Source organism: Neophocaena asiaeorientalis, unplaced genomic scaffold, assembly GCF_003031525.2.
Source record: "Neophocaena asiaeorientalis asiaeorientalis breed wild unplaced genomic scaffold, Neophocaena_asiaeorientalis_V1.1 scaffold268, whole genome shotgun sequence".
Lineage (NCBI taxonomy): Eukaryota > Metazoa > Chordata > Mammalia > Artiodactyla > Phocoenidae > Neophocaena > Neophocaena asiaeorientalis.
The window spans coordinates 10,179,309-10,186,380 of NW_020173979.1; positions in this window are offsets into that span (position 1 = coordinate 10,179,309).

Sequence of the window (7,072 nt, forward strand, 5' to 3'; positions counted from 1 at the left end):
ACATCAAACAGTAGGCATTTCACTTCATTTTGCCGGGGCTATAGACATTGGGTGAATGATGGGTTTGTACATGCTGCAATTAACCGGGCTAATTATAAAAGTGAAACTATCCTTCAGTCTCATTCTTGTCCAGAGGCTGGGATCTGTAACAATGTTCTCCAACACTAGGCTTCTAGCTTCTGTGGTTTTCTTTCCCTTTGACAACCATTTTTTCCTCTTCGTTTAAGATTCGGTATCATCTATCTTTGATGCAGGCACCTTTTCTTTATTCTCCAAAGTGTTTCTCCCCAGCGGTCCCCTAGTTTTATTATCCAGGATTTTCAACCTACCTTTCTCTTTTAGCTTTAAGCTTTGGGCTTTTCTCTTACTCTTTATCTGAGATGGTCATGAGCCCATGCGGTTTCTTTCATCTAGTTTTCTTCTTTGTTTTCAACCACATAGTCTTTGCTGTTCCCTATTATTCTAGGTTTCATCATACTCCCTTAATCCTTACTAACGTGATGGAAAGATTTTTCCCTCCCTAGCATTTCTGATGCCAGCCTTTTAACTATGAGGAAGAACTATCCACACCCTGTTTATTCATCGTACTGATCACCTAGATATTTCTCCAGGTTTTTTATTTAGTCCATGTGTGAGTATCTTATTTGTGGCCTAACTAAAATGAATTGGCATGTTTTGATAAAATGTCATTGAGGCTCAAACTCCACAGTGAAAAGAGTTTAGAGCAGGAGATAGGATAATATACTCACACTTGGAACCACAAGTGCCTCATTTGTGATGGAGAGTTACATTTCCAAAAAATAGCTTCTAGAAAATAGGCTAGTTTCCAGCCACTTTGAAACAGTAGATTTTCTATTTTAAGGCATTTTCCTAATAACTATTGAATCTAATTTTAATCATCAAACTTTTCTCTATCATTCTACAATCCGTTACAAGATAATGGAATGGATTCTGCCAACTCCTTCCCCTGGAATGATTTATCTGTGACTATCATATAATTTGTAAATAAGGTAGAAAACAGCTTAATGTTTTGTACATCATGAGTCGTATTTCTTCCATTGCAGTGATTATAGTTTAGTGATCCCTTTCTGTTTAGTAAAGGAACGAAAAGCAAAAGAGCTTACAGAACAGAGGAACCATGACAGGGGAAACCAGAAATGCAATGCATCAAAGCAACACAAGATGTCTCTTTTACATAGGCCTGCACTTCCAGGGTAAAACTACTTCCACATTGTCCGTAAAGTAACATGTGGAGGGGAGAAGCACCTGGAGATTTACAAATGCTTCAGAAGAATGAACAGGAACCAGAATTCTTGGTTTGTTATCAAGATTTGTAACAATATCTTGAAAAGCATCCCCCGGCTGAAATCATTCTCCTCTATCTACTATATAAGCCTATAGGACACGTTGCCCTCAAAATACATCACAGTTTCCCCTCTACTTTCTGGATGGCATAGGGCCCCAAACTAAGCTTATTCTCACTGCCTAGTATATTCTTCCTCTCTGCTTCCTTATTTCTGCTCTTCCAACATCTTATTTGAGGCCTGACCTATTAAAAATAGGCCACTGACACTCTTCTTCTGGTCTTACCCAGGTAACTCACTTAGCTGACCCTCTGAGGCAGTTCTGAACCCAATGTTCTCTGTTCTCTAAGGTCAGGCTTAGCACAGAGTATTAATTTCCTATTGCTGCTATGACAAATTACCACAATGTAGCAACTTAAAACAACACACATTTATTTTCTGTAGGTTGGAAGTCTGACACAGATCTCACTGGGCCCATGTCAAGGTGTTGCCAGGACTGCAGTGCTCTCTGAAGGCTCTAGGGGAGAACCATTTCCTTTCCTTTTCTAGTTTCTAGGGGCCACATGCTTTCCTTGGCTAATGACCCCTTCCTCCATCATCAAAACAAGCACCATGCGGCCAAGTTCTCTCCTGTTTTTCATAGTCACATCTTCCTCTCACAATTTTAAGGATGTTTGTGTTTATGGTTACCGCCCATTACATGGATTACATCATCACCACCTAGGTAATCCAGGAAAATCTCCCTATCTTGAGGTCAGCTGATAAACCATCTCAGGTCCATCTGCAACCTTAATTCCCCTTTGCCATGTAACCTAATGTGAAATAAAAGTCATATTTTTATTGCAAGACGAGAGATTTAAACCAAAGTTCTTCTCTGCCCTTTGGTCTCCCCTCTCCCCCCACCGTGCATTGTGTATCTGCATTATGCACTAACCAAACCTCTCCCATCAGCAGGAATACCTGCTCAATCACAAAGAGCAACATTCTCCTAGCACCAACAAGACAACTCCTTAAAAGAAAGCAATCCTTCTTGATCTTGTAAGGTGTCACATGACCCACCACAATGACGCTTAGATCTGGATTATGTAAACTGTCAATAATAAGTCATTGGATGTATAGCCCGCTGTCTCAAAAAACTTATATAACTGTGCCTTGATTTCTAATGGGCAGAACAGTTCTCAGAGCTTTCTGAGATGCTCTTCCTGGGTTATAATCCTCAAATTTGGCTCGAAAGAAATTTTCCATTTCTTTCCTCAATCGACTGATTAATTTTTCTTCGACACTAATATATGTACTGGTTCTAAGGATTAGGACATCAACATCTTGGTTTGTTATCAAGGGGAGGAGCGTGGTTACTATTCTGCTCACCACATGTGGAATTAAAAGTGCTTCAAGATCTGGCCAAGTCTAACTCTCCATTCTAATATCCTTTCAGGGTCCATCTTTATTTCTTTTGTGCCTAGTGCATCAGCCAGACTAAACTTCCCACGAACAGGTCATTATCCATTCCTGACTCACTCAACTTTGTTCAAGCTGTTCTCGCTCTCTAGGTTACTGTTCTCCAATTTCTTTGAAAATGTAATCTTCATCCTTCAAGTCCTCTACACTGGGAAACTTCTTAAAATTCATTGTGCACTCATTGGCTATCTCTTCTACAGCATTACTGTGTTTTACAATTTTTTTCTTCTTTATTTGCTGGCCCCCCAGGACACACTTTTCTGCAACCATCCCAGCTGTAAAATCATGAAAGGTGGTAGATATATATTGTTAAATGTTTGAAAGATTATATTATAGACGAGGCTAACCTGCCATCACAGATACACCCCATCTCCAAATATCAGTGTTTATCATAATGGAAGGTTATTTCTTGTTCCTTTACAAGACAAGGCAGGTGTTCTTGTTCTGCTAGTAGCTTTTATCCATGTTGATTCAAGAACCAAGCTCCTTCTATTTCCCAGCTCTATCATCCCACCGAGCCCTTGTTTGGATCGAGACATTAGAAAGAGAAAGAAAGAGAACATTCAAAAGACACTTGCTTTTTAAAAAGTCTTGGCCTGGAGGCCACTATGTTTCTATTTACATTCCCTCTGAGAAAACTTAGCCACAAGGTCAAAAAACCTGCAAGGGAGCCTGGGAAATGTAGTCAAGCCATGCATCCAGCAAAACCTTATTAACACAGAAAAAGACGGTAGTGGGATTTGGTAGAAAATTGTGATCTCTGCTACAAAGAGTTAATGAAGAGTCCAGCTCCTCCATGACACTTACACATTCCCAGTTGGAAGTTACACCTCCCTCCTACCAACTCTTAGAGTATTTGAACATCTATCTCTTTAGCTTTATAGCCTATTGCTTTGTGATATATGTCTGACATCTGCCAAAGTACAAGAATAAGGTGAATTTAGTGGGGAAATGTTAAAAGTGAGTGTAAATTTTACATAACTTTTCATATAAGAATATTTATTAATTCCAATACGGTTTAAAAAACACACTATTGAATAGTTCCTTACGTGACCTGATTAAATAAGAAATATATGATTCTAAAGTCATCAGAAATATTTTAAAACTTGAGAGGAAAAGTAGGCAATATTCTGTACCGTAAGATGTCTAACAAGGTGGTAAGAAAGGCATAAAGGACTTAACAGAAGGTGAGACTTTGGCAAGAATGTTAGTTAAGAACACGGGTTTGGAGTTAGATGGATTAGTTCTGCTTTTTTAATAGGTCGTGTAACTTGAGCAAATTAAACTCTCAATTTCTGCATCTGTCAAAGAGGACTAACAGCTTATGATTTTTTAAAGGTATAGACTAGGTAAGTTTTGAAATGTACTTAGAATGCCTAATCTATAAATACTCCAAAATGCTAGGTATACTATTCTTAAACATTGTTGAACACAGAAATCTGTACTACCCTTAAATTAAGGTGCGTGTACAAACAATAAAGACAAATGGAAGTTTCTGAGTTAAAAATGAGGTCAGGAAAGCTGAAATGCAAAGAATGGTGTTTATAAAGACACAAGGACAAACAAAAGATCTTTCCAAAGTTTTATATTTACAAGAACAAAACAAAGAAGCGCTTCAGGTTAATGAGGTAAAAATTTTTTTCTAAAAGCATAGCATTCCAAGAGTAAAACAAACGCTTGAGAAGGATGGTTGAGGGGGACATACAGGTAAAGTACTGGGGAGCACCATTCTGCTCTAAATGCCTTATTGACTGAGAAAAAATGCAGAGCCTAAAAGTAGAGAATTATGTTTTATTCGGCAGAGAGAACGGAGGACTTAAGCCTGGGACGCAGCCTCTCAGATAGCTCTGGGGACTGCTCCAAAGAAGCAAGGAAGAGCCAAGATACACAGTGGTTTTTGCAACAAACACCAGGGAATTAGAACATCGGAAGATTACTGTTAATTAAAGAAAACCAGACATCTCAAGGTATGGAATTTAGCATTTTTCTATGCATGGAAGATGCAAGAGACTGGGCTCATTGAAATCATTCCTTTGATGTGCACCTGTCTGGGGCCAGCATCCTGTACTTTCTCATCCCAGTCTCCTCAGGGCTGCGAAGCTGACTGCTAGATGGCTGGCATCCTGTTTCTATCCTGAGTTCCCTCAGAACTCTCACCATCAGGGCAGCTGCAATGTGATGGCTGCAACATCTTTTGTTTACTGATTGGCAGGCAACATTTTTTCATTCACAACCTTCACGGCCTGGCTTGCGGTTACTACATTCCAAAGTGAGAAACTTACAAAGAAGGTTGAAAACTCAGTATTGAGTTAACCCTATGGAATAAAGGGTCAAGAAAAGAGCTGCAGGAAAATTGAGAAGGAAAATACAGCTCTCATTTCCAGAAGGAGAAAGAGATAGATATTGATAACTAAAGACCGGCACATGACGTTTAGCATCAAAAGATTCTAAGATAGGTTACCCTAGTTCTCCAATGAGATATCATGTTATAACTCCACCTTTAGAAACTCTACTGCATTAAATATAGACATCAATTTACAGATGCAACTTGACTTCAGAAATGTGAAAACACGCGGAGGCAAGAAAGGTGTCTTAGGATAACCATACGAGTAGACTGGAACAAAGTTGGAAACTCTAAACAGAAATAAATGTTATGCTAAAGTCCACACAGGTTTATGCAGACCTCAAATTACATTTCTTAAGTAAGATTTTTTAAAGTTGGGGTGGGTAACATTCCTTCTTATAAATTTAATTGGTTTTGTTACCTTACTTAAGCTAAATTGATAAAAGGTATATGCCACACAAGAGTAACTTTCTTAATTGGTTTAGTACTTTGACCCAAGTCTTACTGTACATTTTACCAATGGATAGAACTGATAAGAATTATTTTCGAATTTCAGATAAGCAAAATCATAATGGTTAAGAGTGTGGACTTTTAAATTGGCAGTCTTAGAATACCATCCTGGTTCTGCCACTTACTAGTTGTGTGGCTACAGGCAAGTGAGTTAATTCTTCTGAATCTCAGTTTCCTCATCTATAAAACCATAATAGAGGAGAGGGTATCTACACATTGCATGGACTATATGGCATAACTAACATAAATGCACTTGGCATATAGTATATATCTATTATGATGGAGATAATTACAACTCTGGTGTTCCTAAAGATATGACCTCTCCACAACAGAAAGTTTCCATATAGTTAAACAGCTTGCAGAAATGGATGAACCAAATTCAATAAGATTGAAACAAATTGCATTATGCCAAAAACAAAGCAAAGCAGAAAAAACGTTTTTGTACAAGGAAAGAATAAAACAGACATAGTCTATCAGAGGCAGATATAGAAGTGTTTGAACCATTTCAGAAACTATATTCAATATGAGTCACCAGAGAAATATAAATCAATGGAAAGATATAACTACCAAAATCCTAGCATCCTCTTTAAATACATTTATAGAAACATAGAAAGTAGTATAAAGCAAAGATCAGATCCACTGTGCCCTTTGTTGTCAAAGAATGTTGAAAATCTTTTAGTTGATTCAAGATCCATTCTAAGTTGAATGCAGACAAAAGGTATTCAGTGGAGAGCAGTCAGGCAAGTAAGGAAATGTGTCATTTGAACAATGACCTGAAAGGCAGTGATAGAGTTGTTTCCAGTTTGGGACTATTGTGAAACAGAAGCTGCTGTGATATTTTTATATAAAATATCTTTTTGTAGATATACGTTTTCATTTTTCTAGGGTAAATATCTAGGAGTAGAATTGTTGTGTCATGTGGTAGGGGTGTGTTTAACTTCAGTAGAAACTGCCAGTTCTCTGACATGGTTGTAATGCTTTATACTGCTTTTTAATTGTTTATATATTTATTTAAGTCTCATAACGTTTATGCTAACCTTAAAAACCCAGATTTCTGGCTCTCTTGGAAAAAAATGGAAAGATCTGACAACACTGGATCTATATGGCCAAAGAAAACTGGAATTGACTAGTCACTGACCCTTTCAGGTGGGGCATGAACAGTCCAATTTCCCTTAGATTTCAACCATCACTCCAACTCAATGTATCCATTTAGTAGCAACTGACACCCATAAGCAGGAGTTTGCGTATATGGATATAATTGGAAACTGGTACATTTCCAGCCACTTCGATGACTTATAGTAGACCATCATTGACTCAAATTTACATTTGAGTAAGAACATGAGCTTCAAGGTGTGTGTGAATGCTGTGTCATTGTTTGGTAAGTACCATCTCAGAGATATTTTTGTTTTTCCTCTTGGCTGCCTCCTCCTTCAGTTGCCCCTAGAAGCAGTGTGGC